This window comes from Pseudophryne corroboree, chromosome 4 (assembly GCF_028390025.1).
Source record: "Pseudophryne corroboree isolate aPseCor3 chromosome 4, aPseCor3.hap2, whole genome shotgun sequence".
Classification (NCBI taxonomy): Eukaryota; Metazoa; Chordata; class Amphibia; order Anura; family Myobatrachidae; genus Pseudophryne; species Pseudophryne corroboree.
The window spans coordinates 310,903,545-310,921,475 of NC_086447.1; the positions used below are offsets into that span (position 1 = coordinate 310,903,545).

The following is a 17,931-nucleotide window of genomic DNA, read 5'->3' on the forward strand; positions in this document are numbered from 1 at the left end:
CCAGAGATGGGGCTAATTGCTTTATTGCTGTAAAGTGAGCCACTAAAGGTCATGGCCTTGTAACCATTTGATTATATCCTTTTCCAGGACTTTTCCATCCACAGTATTTTTAGAAATGTACTGTAATGAAGGTGGCAGATGAAATTGCGAGATTCATCCCCCTGGGTTCCCTGGGGCATAGAGCGCTGTGTGCCCTGTCAAACTCATGGATGTCATGTTTTGTTTGGTAATGCTCTTACATGGAAGAAAATGTGCTCGCCTCTTCTGAGAGAGCTCCATGCTCTTCCACTGATGGAAGCACAGTAGGGAAGTGGGTAGTTCACCAGGTGCAGGTTGACTGTAGATACCGTATTTAGAGTTGAGTCACCCATGTAGCGGCTCCTTTGCTGGGTGGAGCAATTGACAAGTACAGTATCAGAGCGGGCATGCTTCCCATTCTTTCTCCTTTGACTTGCTCTCTTCTCTTTCCCTATTAGATCTACAGTATAGATCTGTTTGCTCTCCTGTGTTTTATTGTGATGGTAAATTCCTATGTGACCATCACTATCAGTCACAACCCCCTCCATTTTACTCCTATGTTTGCATGAATTTCATTTGGTTGCTCTTGCTTCCTCCAAGTATACAAAACATATTGTGCTGATTTACCAATGAACTTCTGACAAAATAGAAAATGATGTGCGTGTGGTGTGTTTGTAAGACCTTAGTAACAGAGCAGAAATCAATGGATGTGGTGAAAGAGGTCCACACCGGAACATGGTGGAGGTTTATCAGCATAACATATATGCAAGAGGGTTATGGATCAAAGGGTCGACAGTCAGAAGGTCAACAATGTCTAGGTTGACATCAAATGTTCATGAAAAGGTTGACATGAGTCTTTGATGTTTTTTGGTGCCAACATTTCTCTTCCAGCACGTGAACTCCAGTCAGCGCACCACATCCCCCAGCATGGCGAGCGAGTTTCGGGACAGGTTACCGTTCTTAATTGTAGCTCACGTGAATGGTAAAGAATGTCCTAAAAAAAAAAAAAAAAAACATGTCAATTATGTGCTGTCGACCATTGCCATGTTGACCTTTTGAACCTGTCACCCTTTTGATCATGCCGACCATATGTATGTCGACCATTTGGTGTCAACCTTTTAACTGTAGACCTATCGGTGGTCATTCTGAGTTGTTCGCTCGCTAGCTACTTTTAGCGCAATGCAAACGCAAAGCCGCCGCCCTCTGGGAGTGTATCTTAGCATAGCAAAATTGCTAACGAAAGATTAGCAATTCTGCTATTAAGTATTTCCTTGCAGTTTCTGAGTAGCTCCAGACCTACTCCTAGATTGCGATCACCTCAGTCCCTTTAGTTCCTGGTTTGATGTCACAAACACGCCCAGCGTCCGGCCAGCCACTCCCCTGTTTCTCCAGCCACTCCTGCGTTTTCTGCTGGCACGCCTGCGTTTTTTAGCACACTCCCGGAAAACGCTCAGTTACCACCCAGAAACACCCACTTCCTGTCAATCATTCTCCGAGCAACAGAGCGACTGAAAAGCTTTGTTCGCCCGTGAGTAAAATAGCATAGTTTTGTGTGAAATTGCTTAGCGCGTGCGCCCTGCGGTGCATACGCATGCGCAGAACTGCCGGATTTTAGCCTATTAGCAATTCTGCTAAAAATAGCAGCGAGCGAACAACTCGAAATGACCACCATCATCCGAATACCATCTAAGAAAAGCAACACTTGCAATAATGGCAAGTTAAAAAGGCAGTTCAGAAACATCTGTAATATTGCTAACAGAGTACTGGGAAATGCTTCAGAATCCAGAATGAGGATACTGCTTAGCACACTATTACTCAGATCTGGTCCTAATAGAACACTAACAGTGCATGTTTTCCAGATCAGATAGCTGTAAAACAGGTGTGTATATTGACTAACACATTAGATCCACAGGTCAGGTAGTACCAATTATTCCATAGGATACCATGAAAACATGCAGTGTGAAGGTGGGTACACACTGATAGATATATCTGCAGATCAATGGATATATCTATGGGTGGATTCGGGCAGTGTTTTGTGCATACACAGTGCCCAATCCATCGTGACTGACATCACAAACTGGGCGGGCAGTTACATGTGCCTGCCTAGTTGAGCTGTCAATCACCAGCGGCCTCTGCAGCATGTGTATGGGTGGTCGGCTGACCGCTCGTACACACACAACTATGCACCAATATATATGTAGATATATTGGTCATCAGCTGTGCTGCAGGGCCGATGCGATATGTCTGTGAATTACAGCTTTCACAGCTTTCACAGACACATTGTTGGTACACACTGGCCTACGGACCAGCGATATATTGGCCGTTCTATTGATATATCGCCCAGTGTGTACCCAGCTATAGGATTCCATTAGGTCCTGGTTTAAATAACAATTAAGTAGCAAATAATGCAGAGAATTTAGATTATCAGACTTGCCAGTAATGAAAATTCTATAGATCAGGGAGCTGGTTTGTGGAAGAAAATGATACTCAGGATCAGAATAAGCAGGTATTTCTGGAGTGGAGATGCTTCATGTCATAAAGTCCACAAAACAGGAGGCAGTAAAGCATCTTTCTTCTGTCTAAAGGGAAATGATAAGCTCCATGAGCTTCAGCTGGGATAAGTAATTACTTAGAATGTCGCTTAAGTCAACAGTGGTCACCGGTGGTAGAAATGCAGAATGCAGCTGCCACGTAGAACTCCATAGAAGTCACTAATGGTGGAGTGTATAAACAGTTCATGAAGGTCTATTCATGAAGCTGTGAGGGTATGTTACACATTTGAAAATACTAGTTTCTACATGATTTAATTAACTGGCCCATTCATTAATAATGGTCCAATCTGGCTACCGCATATTCACCTAGTTATCAGATGATGTTAGTTCCCAAAGGCCCGCTCTATCCTATTGCAGGGAGTTCTGGAGGGCAAAAAGGATCCCTTCTGATCCCTCCACCTCCTCAGATCCTCTCCGTGTGGGTGTGATATGAGATACCGGCGTTTGGGATGCCGGTGGTCAACAGACCGACACCGTCATCCCGATGCTCAGCATACCAACAGGGGTTGGGTAAGTATAGTTACCCTCCCCCACTTCCCCTCTAACCCTAACCCTTCCTTCCCACAGCCTAATCCTAACCCTCCACACCCCGCATCCTTAACCCTCCCTGGTGGTACCTAAAGCTACCCCTCCCCTCCCTGCAGCCTAACCCTCCCCCATCTGCAGCCTATCCCTAACCATCCCCGAGGGTGCTTAAAACTACCCCCCCTCCTCAGTCTAACCCTAACATCATCGGTTGTGCCTAAACCTAAGCCAGTGACGTGCGGTGAGGTGAGGCAGAGCCTTTCCTGTCATACTAACGTCTGTACCACAGTTTTGATTGTATAAAGTATATGAAAAATACAAAGAAGATGTTTGAAATATCTTCTTTGCATTATTCTAATAATTTTTATAGCCCAAACTCTGAAATTAAAAAGTCTATGGCATGTGTGGCAGTGCCTCACCTGTGTATCTTTTCTGCACTTCTCAGATCAAAACTCACCAAATTTCCATAAGTTTATAGTGCTGCACCTGTGTATAATGCCCAGATGTACACTTTGGCTCATATATTGCATTTAAATCTGGCTCTGGTGCTAGCCAATGCCTCCTGAGCCATTTAGCTCACCGCACGTCACTGATTGTCCTAAACACCTCCCCCATCTGCAGCCTAAACCTAGGAGTCCCCGGCATAATTAAGGTTGGGATCACAACTGTCAGGATTCCTGCGTCGGCATTCCAGTGATGCCGTGAGGTCAACCCCCGGCATCCTGCCCACATCCCCTCTGTGCACATGTGTGAACTGGGGCCAATAGAGCAACTAAAAGGAGGAGTTTTAGGCAAGTTCCACCATCATTTGAACACCTGCAGTGCTTAGGACAAGTCTTTATTAGCAGTGAAGGGGTTAAAGTCTATTTTAAACTTCATTTTATGCATACTTGCTCAGAATGTCCAATGTCCTGCGCATATTGTGATAGTACTTGCTCTGCACCGTGCCCTCTATGCACAGTTAATTTTTTGTCTGTTAGGGGGTGATTCAGTTAATTTGTGGACTAATTCCCTGGAAACTATTCAATTACTCCCAGTGACTAACCCAAAGGCTTGCATTTAAGTAGGACTTTGGCACTGGTCATGAGTGCCAGGCATGCTGTAACTGCATTGTGCCTGTTAATGATCATAGTTCAATTTCACGCGAAATGGTGACCCTGGTGGGAATTCATTAAATAGCTCCCAGGAGTTAAACTCCTGCTAATTAATTGAATCACCCCCTTAGTTGTTGTTTTTAACTTCTAATGTGGTCCATACATCAGCGCTTTGATTCTCTGATATTGATCTGATCCGCAATTACAATGGATCAGTCAGGGAATAAGGAAAATTTAGCATGTTAGAAATCCTCAACTCACTGATCCTGATCATTTTTTGGTCAGAATCAGTGAATCTGGGATTTTGAACATGTTGGATTTCCCAGACTCCCTGGTGACAGCAGAACAGGGAATTGGGGTAATACATCGCAGATGTAAAGGCCCCATTAGTTTCTAAGATAAGCTTCTGACTATTTCTTTTGGCAAGACTAGTTTGCAAAATTCTGTATTTGTATTATCATTATAGTAGAATATTTATTTGTTTTTCCAGGCTCTTTAGTCAAGTTGTTTTTGTGTGTTTATGTTTACAACTTTTATATGTCCTATATGTCATCAGTCATATAGATGCTGAAAATGGATAAAATACCAGTATATGCAATTAAATATCATCTAATTACAGATATAATGTAAATAAATGTAGAAAGTTGAAACAATGGAATTATTTCAGAGGAATATATTGCACCTGCTAGCATTGTGTGAAGACACATTATATCTGTGCATGTATAACATTCTATGTCGAAGCCTGTTTTCTTTAGATAAACATACTGAAATGTACAACAAACAAATCTTCTATTGATACATAGTATATATATTGGTTTGTTTCTCAACAGACTTTCACTTACCTTTAAATTGAGAGAGCTTTGATATAATAGGAGTCATCAGAGAGGAACAGCTAGTTACCAAGGAGACTCCCTGATGAATCAGAGAGACGGACTGGTACCAGAGCTACACATTCTGTATCAACCTAATGCAAAGGAGCTCACATTTTTTACACTGGATGAGACTGTGTTTCAGGCATTCACAGAGCATGGCTTTCTGCTGACAAATAACACTGTACCTTTATGTTCTGAAGGTTTGTTTTGACTGTGGAAAAGGTCAGGAATAGGAGGAAGAAACCTTATTTCTCTTTGGGAAAAGAGGAGAGAGAGAGAGTGCGATGAGAGATTTTCTTGGATCGAACTTGACTGTATGAGAACAAATACATTCCAAGGGCAATGACATTCTAGCTGGAGCAGCGTAAGGTGGAGAATGAGATTATAGATGTTTAACGTGGATATCAACAATATGATGCGGAGCCCAGTCAGGGTGTGAAGCAATTCCCTTTTTGTTTGCTGCAGTATATGGGATTTTGTTTAAGTCACGGATCTCCTGAACATCTGATTTCCCTATGGATCTCTGGACTAGGTCTCAATGGGTCAACCTCATTTCTGAATTCTTCAGGCACATACTTGTTTGCTAAGACCCTTTGGAATAAAAAACAGGATTTTTTTTTTTCTAATTTCATATATTTGTATTTGGTGTAGAATATTTGGAGATTTCTACTGTAACCATTGTTTTCTGTGAAGTGACAAAGTGACTGCACTAAAGACATTTAGGTGATTTGTCTGATGGCACTCACATTTTTTCTGACAGGATACAAAAGTTACTAACCCAGCGTACAACTATTGTAAGTCTTCTACGGATGAGAGGAATTCTTCTTTCCATGGAGCAGATTCACAAGCCAGCCTACAAAAGAGACACAAAGATCAGCAAGAACAGAAGCCAAGAAGCTTTCAAACATGTGGAAGTCAGGGCATTGTAACATAAAGGTAGGGCAGAGCATTTCTTTGCTAATTCTGTGATTTTTATATATCATTTCTTGATCTTCTCATTCCAATTCTCTATATTTATGAAATTCATGTGTGAACTAACCATATGATTTATTGGAAATATTTTCACTGAAATCATTGTTTTTGTCAGTCTTTTTTTAATTCCTTCTTTGTTATATTTATTGAATTTTGTCTGGTTTTCAAAAATTGATCTTCATAATATACCCTTGACATGTGGCCTACAATACGTGTTAAAGAAGAAATCTTTAAAATTGTTAAAGAGGTGTTACGTTATATGTGTATATCAGTCATTTATATAGTGTCATTCCCTCCTCAGTGGGACTGCATTGTTTTCTCATTCTGGGGTCAGCTTTTACAGCAGCGTCATTGGTGTTAGTCTGCACACTAGGGGTGAAACCTCTCCTGCAGTGTCATATTTGGTGCTGACACTGTGTACTGTTCTGTAACTGACAAAGCCGTGGAAGCCAGGCGCATAACTTTATGAAATGCAAACTATAAAAGCACCAGACATACACATGTTCCATAACATATATAAAAATGGTAAAGACGCTTGTGTCACTTTAATTTATGCAGTAAAACTGCCTGCAGTAGATCAGGGGTTCTTAATCTATTGCGGCCCAGGACCTATTGACTTTGGAAGATGGCTTTGGAATCCATGGTTCAGTTGGAATAGTGATATCTCCTTTTAAGTACTGTATAGTATAGTTATAAAATGCACCTGTTAGGAAATTGGGTACTTATACTATAGAATATTAAACATATTAAGGAGGAAATGTAATTAAGCACAAAGGTATGGCGGCATGTGGCTGCGCAGCTCGCAGGGTACTATGGTAGGAAAACATCTCTATTTTTTGTTCACATTTTTATGGGGTGCATACAAGTCATGTTAACTTTATTTCTCCAGTTTGTTACTATTATTATAATATATGTATGCAGACTTTACACATGCATAGAAGTAAATGCTTCACCTTTAATAACCACGTGTTATTACTGTATGGATAAAACACAGAAACACAGGAATAGTGGACATAAATGTATGTACCATAATTTAGTCTACAAATCCCACTTGTGTGGAGTAATAGGAGAGTCAGACAATGAGGTTACTGGTGTTATGGTGTCCTCCTTCCCTGCATAATATGGTCACCATAAATACAGTAGATCATTCAAAGACACATGAATACTGCAGATATTGCATGGACAATTGATGGATTTGGCTCGATACATTGTTTAGTTTAGTGGCCGCGATGCATAATTTTAGCACAGTGCTTGACAAGCGCACCATGGATACACAAGTGTGAGCTCAGTTGAGTGCTCATGGTAAAACCTCTGATGATTCCTGGGAGAACTTCTGAGCAGGAGTGCTGCTGCGTTTTGCTCCTTTGACATCATGATTTCTGGTGGCACATATATCACTAGTTGTAAAACCTTGTCCCTGTGGATATACTAATGGTATAAAAGCATAAGCCACCTAATTGTAACACTTTCACAATCACACTGTAATTGAGGAAAGTACTAGAGTAAATGTATAACTGTAAAATAAAACAAAGTGGACTATTAGTCCATGAAGCAATTTGTCCTTTGAAAGCTTTAAGATGAATCTGTTGTTCCTTGAAAACCTCTGTGTAGTAATAATCGCACTCCCTCTCCAGTGACGTCAGTGGCTCGCTTTTCCAGTGATACAGTATGTTGGCCAGACAAGTGCAGATCCACTCTTTAGGCTAGATCTCTGAATGACATTGAGTCTAGCTTGCTGCATTTCTCCAGAATCCTCAATAAAAACATAATCTATAAAATTCTCTGGTCATTTTGTCCCTAGACACAGAGTCATTCACAGGATAGTTTGGTCTCAAGAAGGCAAACTGCCCATCTTGTATAAAAATAGAATTTAACGAGGCTGAGATGAGAAGGGTCAGAAGAAAGGTGACCGAAAAAGGAACTTTAGTTGTATTTGCCATACATTACCTTCAGGATTTCAACAAATGAACGCAATAAAGGTTCCCCACGTCACTAGTCAGTGAGCTGTTACCTTCCTTTAAACTGATAAATGAAAAGAAAGCATTCAGTAAATATTTGCCCTGCAAAGCTTACATGTCTGCCAAGTACATATCAAGCCGCATTTCATAGAATACAGTACAGTACCTGATTACTTTTTGGATCTCCAGAGAAGATACAATGGAAAAGTGCAGGAAATGGAAGCAGGGTGGTGACTGGCTTAAATTGTCCCTGCCCACCACTGATGCCACACCTACTTCATAAGAAAGAGGAACAAGACTCCGGAGTGTGGCCTGCTCTCCCACATTTGCCTGAAATTGAGACATCTCCCAACAATGCAGGAGAGTATCATACCCTCCAACATGACCCGCCCCACTAGGTACAAAATGCTCTGTTTCTGGACTTCCCTCTTAATTTATTATTGCCATCACCTGTGAAGAAACAGCTTTCTTATCATCTAACTAGTTCCACACAGGAGATGGAAATCATAAATTAAGTGGGAAGTCCAGGAACAGAGCATTTTGTACCTAGTGGGGCGGGTCATGTTGGAGGGTCTGGAGTATGCAACAATGCGTCATGGTCTTATGAAAATAAACCCAGGAAATGAAACTGCACCTGACCTTGCAGGCATGTTTACAATACAAACATCACAATAATGCTACACGCTTTAAAACTATGGGCTAAATCACCAGAACTGTGCCAGTTCCTGCATCTCGCAGGCTGTTACATAAAGGCCTAGTATTCTCTTTATTACCTGTATCACTTGATCGCAGCCGGATTCGGTGACTTGCCAGTGACACACCCACTTCGTGTTCTCCACCCCCCTATGACCTTCCAGGAACTCCCACTGAAATTCTCAGACCTTCAGACTGATTCTGTGCTGTGTCTGAGCGCAGACAATCAGGGCACATGCACATTGTGACTTGGACTCATGCATAGACTTAAAACATCAATCTTTTGCATGCGACATTGACACTCCAGTCACCTGAATTAGGCCCTATATGGCAACAATAGACAATATGATATGTTCTACAAATTTGACAGATTTTCACATGGGATATGACACCTTGCAGGGCCATAACTAAGGATATGCAGGCAGTGCCATCAGACAGGATACATAGCTCCGGGAGCTCTGCCGCCGCTGCTGCCCCACGGCACCTGCATGTGGCTTGCAGCGTTCCTACAATGGCACGCTGCAGCCAGTAACGCTAGGGTTGAAGCTAGATCCAAGTGGGCTAAGGGACCTTTTCCATCAGGGGAGGAGTCACGACACAAGGGGGAGGAGCTAGGCCAGCGGGATAGTTCCTCTACTATCCATGCCACCAACTATTACCTTTAGTAATCAGGTGGCGAGCAAAGCGGAGCGGAGCAAGCCACAGAGCCCGAAGCATGGCGAGCGAAGCGAGCCCGCGAGAGTACTTTTCGGGTACCCTGTTCGGCAGTATCTCCTCCCCCTGGTGACGTGTCTCCTCCCCTAGGTACATCAGAAGGTCCCTTCTCCCACTCCGATATAGAATCAACCGTAACGTTAGTGCAGAGTTATGGGGAGAGTCCAAGTAATGTTCCCAGCAAAGCTCTACTTTTCAGAGCCGGCATCCCCACCCACTAGACATGATGTCATGGGTTTAGGGGGTGGGGCCAGCACCTGTTACGGTGTTGAAAACTTGCATTTAGCAATTTCTGATTTTTTTTATTTGTTTTTGAAGTTCGTGGTATAGAAAGTCTATGTAGTTCACTCTCCAACAACTTTGAAACAAGCAAATAAATATATATTTATATTTTATTTATTTTGTTTCATGTTCCTATATGTTTGCCTCAACTGCAAATATAGACATGTGTAAAAAAATATTTCCAGCAATGCACAATTTTTGCTGATTTTTACTATACCAGTGTATAAAATGGTGAAGTATGAATTTAGATTCAGAAAACAGTAACAATATAGCCATCAAATGTTGCATAAAATAGGATGATGAACATTTTATGCATTTTGGTATCATATTGATGGTTATTAACTTTGTTCTTTTTCATAATACAAAGGCTGATCTTTGATGGGCCTACAGATGTATAGTAAGCTGTATGTTAAGTTGTTTAGAGCAGAATTATTTTTCATCTGAAGCAATTGGCAATGATTTTGACATAGTATAGGATGTAGCTAGTAGCTTCATTTAACTGCTATTAAACTTGTACAGGATTTAATGTGTTTTTCAACTATTATGTCTGCCTAGTTTTTATTCGTTCCCTGCTGTCAGTAGAATGTTATACATTTCATTATCCAGCTTTTGACAATTAAAAAATAAGACTAAAAAAGAGAAATAAAGAGAACTGATAAAAAATATACTGCGATCTTTGAGCATTATGGCAAATTGTAAAAACTACTGGCAAAATAAAAGAAAAAAAATAATCAGATTTGCCATCTGTGATTTTGTTATTGAGAAAATAGCTAAATTCCTTAATTCAAACACATATCTGCTGTTTTTAATCCCAGCTCCTTTCACCCCCTGGGCGCCCAGTGTATTTGTCTGCATGGTGCGCACTTCTCATCCATTAGAAACATCACATGGTATTACTGAATATGGGGGTTCCAGATGATAGGTCCACAGTCAATAGGTCAACCCCATATGGTTGACATGCATTAGGTTGACAAGTACAAAAGTTCGACATGGTCAAAGGGTTGACATGTAAGAGGAGACAGTGCTTAAGGTAAATGGGTTTAAAAGGTTGACATGCCAATGGTCAACACACATATGGTCGACACAAGTTGTTGTTTTTTTAAAATGTTTTCATAATTTACCATCCACACGGACTATGATATGGAATAGTAACATTGCCTGAAGCGTGGTGAGCGAAGCAAGCTTACGAGGGTACATGGTGCAACTAATTTGCCTTATGTGCGGTTAGACATAAAAAAGACTTTAAAAAAAAAGTATGTCGTTTTTTTCTGTCTACCTTTTCATGTTGACTTTTTGACCCAGTTGACCTATTGCATGTTGACCCCCAACCTATTGACTGTCAACCTATTTCTGGTTGACCCATTGATCTACATATGGTACACTCTTAAATGTTGTATTCTACCAAGCCAAAATGAACACTCTGGGGTATATTTACTAACCGTATGTTTTACAAAACTGCTGATCATCTGCAGTTTTGACCCATGGATTTAAAATGGTAACTGTAATAAATGCTAAATCAGGCTTGTTTAGCATTTATTGCAGTTGCTGTCTTAAATCCATCGGTCATAGCCGCCGATCATCTCTGTTTTTGAAAACTCGCCAGTTAGTAAATATTCCCCAAAGTGTTCATTTTGGCTTGGTAGAGTACAGAATTTAAGAGGGTACCATATACAGTACTGCCATGTGACATTTCTAATGGATTGGAAGCAGAGCCGGCCCTAACCAATATGATGCCCTAGGCAAGATTTTGGCTGGTGCCCCCTAGCACCACCGCTAGTTCCACCTCTGAACCTGCACCCCTTTCCCAGCACCATCACCCCCCACCCATAGCAGTCCTTTTTTTGTTTTCCTACCCCCTGTAATTTAAATATGAACAGTGTGCACATTCGGCGCACAGCCCAAAAAGGTGTGTGTTTTTGCTGGCAAGGGGCATGGCCACACAATAGTACCCCCAATTCAACTTATGCCTCACAGTAGTGCAACTTTATTCACAATTTATAATGCGATAGTGTCCCTTATTCACATTACATCATACAGTAGTACCACTTTACCTTATATACGTTACTCCTCACAGTATTGCCCCACATTCACATAACATCATGCTGAATTGCTCCTTATTCACATTACACACCATATTGCTCTTTATTCTCATTATACCACACCATATTGATCCTTATTCACATTACACCCCACCATATTGCTTTTTATTCACATTAGACCACACAGTAGTGCCCTTTCTATATGTTACGCCACACAGTAGAGCACCTTATACACATAATGCCACACATTGGTAATGCATTTATACACATAATACCACACATAATTTCCCTTACACATATGCCACACATTGTTAATGCCCTTATACACATAATGAAACACATAATGTCCCTTACACATATTCAGCACATTATTAGTGCCCTTATACACATAATGACACACATAGTGCCCCTTACACATATGTTACACATTATTAATGCCCTTATACACATAATGACACATATAGTTCCTGGCATGAGTCAATTGGCAGCTCTGCTAACGTCGGGTGCCTATTTATTATGAAAATGCATCTTATTTGCATTGCTATGTGGCTAGGATGCACAAACAGTTTCTGCTGATTAAAATGATATGCAGCATGCCTATATACTGTGTGCGACTGTGGCTGTATCTGCATACAAAATGCTACACACAGAATATAGGCATGCCGTATATCACTTTAATCAGCAGAAGCTGCTTGTGCCCCTAGGCATACCAGATGCCCTAGGCAATTGCCTAGTTTGCCTATGCCTAGGGCCGGCTCTGATTGAAAGTGTCCACCATGCAGTCAATACGCTGGGACCCAAAGGTTGAAAGGAGCCCTTGAAATGTAGAGATTCTTGTATGCTCATTCTTATTGTGCCAAAGTCTTCAGGGAAGCACAGTAATACTCAGCATTTATGGATTTGCATTTCCCAGCCCCAGCAATAGGCAGAGAAAGCCAGTCTGCTGACCACAGAGGAAGTCTAGATTATTTATATCTCACAACATTGAAGGTAATTGGGATGGGTGGGCATGGACACATCATGAAGTGGGTGTGACATTGTGTTAGGCTACCATCTTACCCTCTACCATCTCCCTCCGGCCACCCTTTCACTGGTGAACTCACCAGTGGCTAGTGCAGAGCAGCAAGGAACAGACATACACCCCAGTTGCCCGGTGATTGAACCATTAAACCTAACTGTGTTACATACCAGTTAGGAGGCATAATAATGGTGGCATTCTATCCTGGGTGAGACTTCCAGGCAGAACAGTGTGCCAGGTTATATGTCTCAATTTGTGTGTTTTTTTTTTGCCATCTGGGTGCTACAAGTGATAGGCCCTACACACTGGGTGATTTGACTACAAGATATGAACGATCTCGTTCATTAATGAACGAGATACCGTTCATATCGTGCAGTGTGGAGGCACCAGCGATGAACGATGCGCCGCCCCGCGCTCGTTCATCGCTGGCGCCCCGTCGTCTTTGCATGCAGGCCAATATGGACGATCTCGTCCATATTTGCCTGCACTTCTGTGGAGCCGGGCGACGGGGGGAGTGCCGTCACTGCCCCCACTCCGTCGAGTCACCCGTCTGCCGTATCGATGGTCGGGCAGCTCGGCGGCGTATCGCCGTGTCTGTAGGGCCCTTAAGGAGCGCAGTGATTTGCCTAGCTATTTGCAGGCTTTACTGCTGCCCTAAGAATTAAAGGAATATATTCCAATCCATATAGCAACATATATGGGAGAGTAATTGGGCAGCAATGAGCTAAATCTGGCCAAAGAAATCAGTGCAAGGAAGCATGTGAGCAAATCACATCAGGCTTCATGCAATGTTTGTCTGTTGCTCTATTTCATGGAACATTTACACATTTACTGCTTCTTCACCCTGTATGTGTGGGGGTTCTCTGCAGCAAAAGCCCAGTCAACTGTCTCCGCATAATGGGGGTAATTCCAAGTTGATTGCAGCAGGAAATTTTTTAGCGGTTGGGCAAAACCATGGCCCTCATTCCGATTTGTTCGCTCGCTAGCTGCTTTTAGCAGCATTGCACACGCTAAGCCGTCGCCCTCTGGGAGTGAATCTTAGCTTAGCAGAATTGCGAACGAAAGATTTGCAAAATTGCGAATAGAAATTTCTTAGCAGTTTCTGAGTAGCTCGACACTTACTCCTACACTGCGATCAGTTCAGTCAGTTTCGTTCCTGGTTTGACGTCACAAACACACCCAGCGTTCGCCCAGGCACTCCCCCGTTTCTCCAGCCACTCCCGCGTTTTTCCCAGAAACTGCAGCATTTTTTCACACACACCCATAAAACGGCCAGTTTCCGCCCAGAAACACCCACTTCCTGTCAATCACACTCCGATCACCAGAACAAAGAAAAATCCTCGTAATGCCGTGAGTAAAATACCTAACTGTTGAGTAAAATAACTAAGCGCATGTGCTCTGCAAACATTGCGCATGCGCGGTAAGCGACTAATCGCAATATAGAGAAAATCGGCAACGAGCGAACAACTCGGAATGAGGGCCCATGTGCACTGCAGGGGGGCAGATATAACATTTGCAGAGAGAGTTACATTTGGGTGGGTTATTTTGTTTCTATGCAGGGTAAATACTGGCTGCTTTACTTTTACACTGCAATTTAGATTGCAGATTTAACTCACCACACCCAAATCTATCTCTCTCTGCACATGTTATATCTGCCTCCCCTGCAGTGCACATGGTTTTGCCCAACTGCTAAAAAATTTCCTGCTGCGATCAACTTGGATTTACCCCCAATATCAGGAACACTCCGTTCTATTTCTAATGGTACACAACTTTATGCGTTGCAGGTTTTCCTCCTATCAACCCGTAAAATATAAAATATTTAATGTACCTTACACTCTTCCATTCTGAAGACCCCCTCACTGTACTATACTGTACTCCACACTCCAATGCACTCCTTATCCTGCATGAGTGATGTACTATTGTGGGAATTACTAAAGTGTCATGAACATGCGCACTGAATTTTTAGATTTTTCATTTTTTAAAGCATATACCATCACTTTTTACCTACACGCATATAAATGGAATAAAGTATTCTCTGATGCCTGTATTGCTGTTGTGGTTCTATGTATCTTTTTGTAACAGTGTTCTATGGGGTTATTCCGAGGTGAACGCACGTAGCAACTTTTTGCTGCTCGTGCGATCAACTAGACGCCGCCTATGGGGGAGTGTATTTTAGCATAGCAGGGCTGCGATCGCTTGTGCAGCCCTGCTATGCTAAAAAAGTTTTGTGCAGACCAAGACCAGCCCTGCAGTTACTTACCCAGTGCGATGGATCCAGCGATGAAGGTCCCGGAATTGACGTCAGACAACCGCCTTCCAAACACCTAGACACGCCTGCGTTCAGATATCCACGCCTGGAAAATGGTGAGTATCTGCCCCGGAATGCCTCCCCACCAGTGGCGTGCGGTGAGGTCAGAGGCTGGTGAGGCACTACAGCCATAATGTCCGCCGAATCCTGCCGATGACCCCTACCACCGCCGAGCCAATGCCCGCTACTGCCTCTGAGCCGATGCCTGCTGCCACCGCCAAAGGCTTACAAACTTGCCCACCATCAACTGACCCAGCCCTCCGCCACTAATTTGCATCTCAATCCGATGCCGCCAATGCCCACTGCCTGCCTGCTCATCATACTTGTGATATATTGTACATTTTTATAGAAAAAAAATAAAAATTAGTGCTTGGGAAGGGAGTGGGAGGAGGACATGAATGCAAGTTTGTTGTCCAGGGCTTCCATTAACTTAATGGAGAAGGGTCTGAATGGGTTAAAAAATGTAAAAAAAAAATGCGTGAGGTCCCCCTTCCTAAGTATAACCAGCCTCGGGCTCTTTGAGCTGGTCCTGGTTGTTTAAATACTGGGAAAAAATTGGACAGGGGTTCCCCGTATTTAGACAACCAGCACCGGGCTCTTAGACCGGTCCTGGTTCCAAAAATACGGGGGACAAAAGATGTAGGGGTCCCCCGTATTTTTAAAACCAGCACCGGGCTCCACTAGCCAGGGACATAATGCCACAGCCGGGGGACACATTTATGTAGGTCCCTGTGCCCGTGGCATTACCCCCCCAACTAGTCACCCCTGGCCGGGGTTCCCTGGAGGAGTGTGGACCCTTTAAATCAAGAGGTCCCCCCCCCTCCAGGCACCCAAGGGCCAGGGGTGAAGCCCGAGGCTGTCCCCAGCACCCCTGGGCGGTGGGTGCCGGGCTGATAGCCATAAGTGTGTATAAAAAAGAATATTGTTTTTTGTTGTGGAACTACAAGGCCCAGCAAGCCTCCCCCGCTTGCTGGTACTTGGAGAACCTCAAGTACCAGCATGCGGGGAAATAATGGGCCCGCTGGTACCTGTAGTTCTACAAAAAATAATAATACCCAAATAAAAACACAACACACACACCGTGAAAGTAAAAATGTATTAAAACACACTTACACACTCACACATACTTACCTACATCCCACGCCGGTCACGTCCACTTGTCCATGTAGAATCCAATAGGTGGTTCCTGTAAAAATGAGAGAGAGATTACTTACCTACATCCCACGCCGGTCACGTCCACTTGTCCAGTAGAATCCAACAGGGCTGGTACCTGTAAAAATGAAAATTATACTTACAAACAAAGTAATCCACAGGAGGAGAGAGAAATTAATGAATATTATACACTCGCTGACGCGGGAGGACGTTAGCACAGACAGGGGAGAGTGCTGCTGCTAGCTGGGATGATGGAGCAGGTGCCCCCAATAGTTGTGAGCCTAGTAGTTATACCCCTAGTAGCTTTGCCCCCTTTAGCAGTGCCCCCAGTTGCAGTGCCCTGAGTAGTTGTGACCCCTGTAGTTGTGCCCCCAGTCGCTGTGCCCCTTGTAGCTGTGCCCCCTGTAGCTTTGCCCCTTGTGGCTGTGCCCCCAGTAGTTGTGACCCCTGTAGCTGTGCCTGTTGTAGCTGTGCCCCTTGTAGCAGTGCCCTGAGTAGTTGTGCCCCCAGTCACTGTGGCCCCTGTAGCTTTGCCCCCAGTCGCTGTGCCCCCAGTAGTTGTGACCCCAGTCGCTGTGCCCCTTGTAGCTTTGCCCCCAATAGCTGTGCCCCCTAGCTGTGCCCCGAGTAGTTGTGCCCCCTGTCGCTGTGCCCCCTGTAGCTTTGCCCCCAGTAGCTGTGTCCCCAGTCGCTGTGCACCCTGTAGCTTTGCCCCCAGTCGCTGTGCCCCTTGTAGCTTTGCCCCCAGTAGCTGTGCCTTAAGTAGTTGTGCCCCCTGTCGCTGTGCCCCCAGTCGCTGTGCCCCCTGTAGCTTTGCCCCCAGTAGCTGTGACCCCAGTCGCTGTGCACCCTGTAGCTTTGCCCCCAGTAGCTGTGACCCCAGTAGCTGTGACCCCTGTAATTGTGCCCCCAGTTGCTGTGCCCCTTGTAGTTGTGCCCCCCAGTTGCTGTGCCCCTTGTAGTTGTGCCCCTTGTAGTTGTGCCCCCCAGTTGCTGTGCCCCTTGTAGTTGTGCCCCCCAGTTGCTGTGCCCCTTGTAGTTGTGCCCCCCAGTTACTGTGCCCCTTGTAGTTGTGCCCCTTTTGCTGTGCCCCTTGTTGTTGTGCCCCCCAGTTGCTGTGCCCCTTATAGTTGTGCCCCTGTTGCTGTGCCCCTTGTAGTTGTGCCCCTTTTGCTGTGCCCATTATAGTTGTGCCCCTGTTGCTGTGCCCCTTGTTGTTGTGCCCCCCAGTTGCTGTGCCCCTTGTAGTTGTGCCCCTTTTGCTGTGCCCCTGTTGCTGTGCCCCTTATAGTTGTGCCCCTGTTGCTGTGCCCCTTATAGTTGTGCCCTGCTGTGCCCCTTGTTGTTGTGCCCCCCAGTTGCTGTGCTCCTGTTGCTCTGCCCCCAACACAAACACATAAAAAAAAACACACACACATACTTACCGCTCCTGCAGCGATGTCCTCCGTCTCCGTCCGCCGGCTCGTCTCTGCTGTACTATGGGAGAGACGTCATGACTCATGACGTCTCTCCCATAGTAGCGCCGCTCAGACACCAGGGGTCAATTATGACCTCTGGTGTCAGTCAGCGGCGCTGGCTGCAGCGGGCGCCCACACAGCCCACGGCGCCTGCTGCAGCCGGGAAGGGGGCTCGCTAGTGATTGGACAGCGGATCCAGCACTGGATCCGCTGGGCCAATCACATCTGGGGCACTGACAGGGGCAAGCATTCATCGGGGCTGAATGCACGCCCCTGT

General features: G+C 44.2%; 1 protein-coding gene across 1 annotated transcript in view; it reads left to right on the top strand.

The window, feature by feature from the left end:
* The first annotated feature begins 5,030 nt into the window (after positions 1–5,030).
* KCNMB2 (potassium calcium-activated channel subfamily M regulatory beta subunit 2) overlaps positions 5,031–17,931 on the top strand; it is a 497,050-nt gene continuing 484,149 nt past the window's right edge. The window contains exon 1 of the mRNA XM_063916298.1: positions 5,031–5,997. The gene's annotated coding sequence lies outside the window, so the exon portion shown is untranslated. The remainder of the gene's footprint in view (positions 5,998–17,931) is intronic.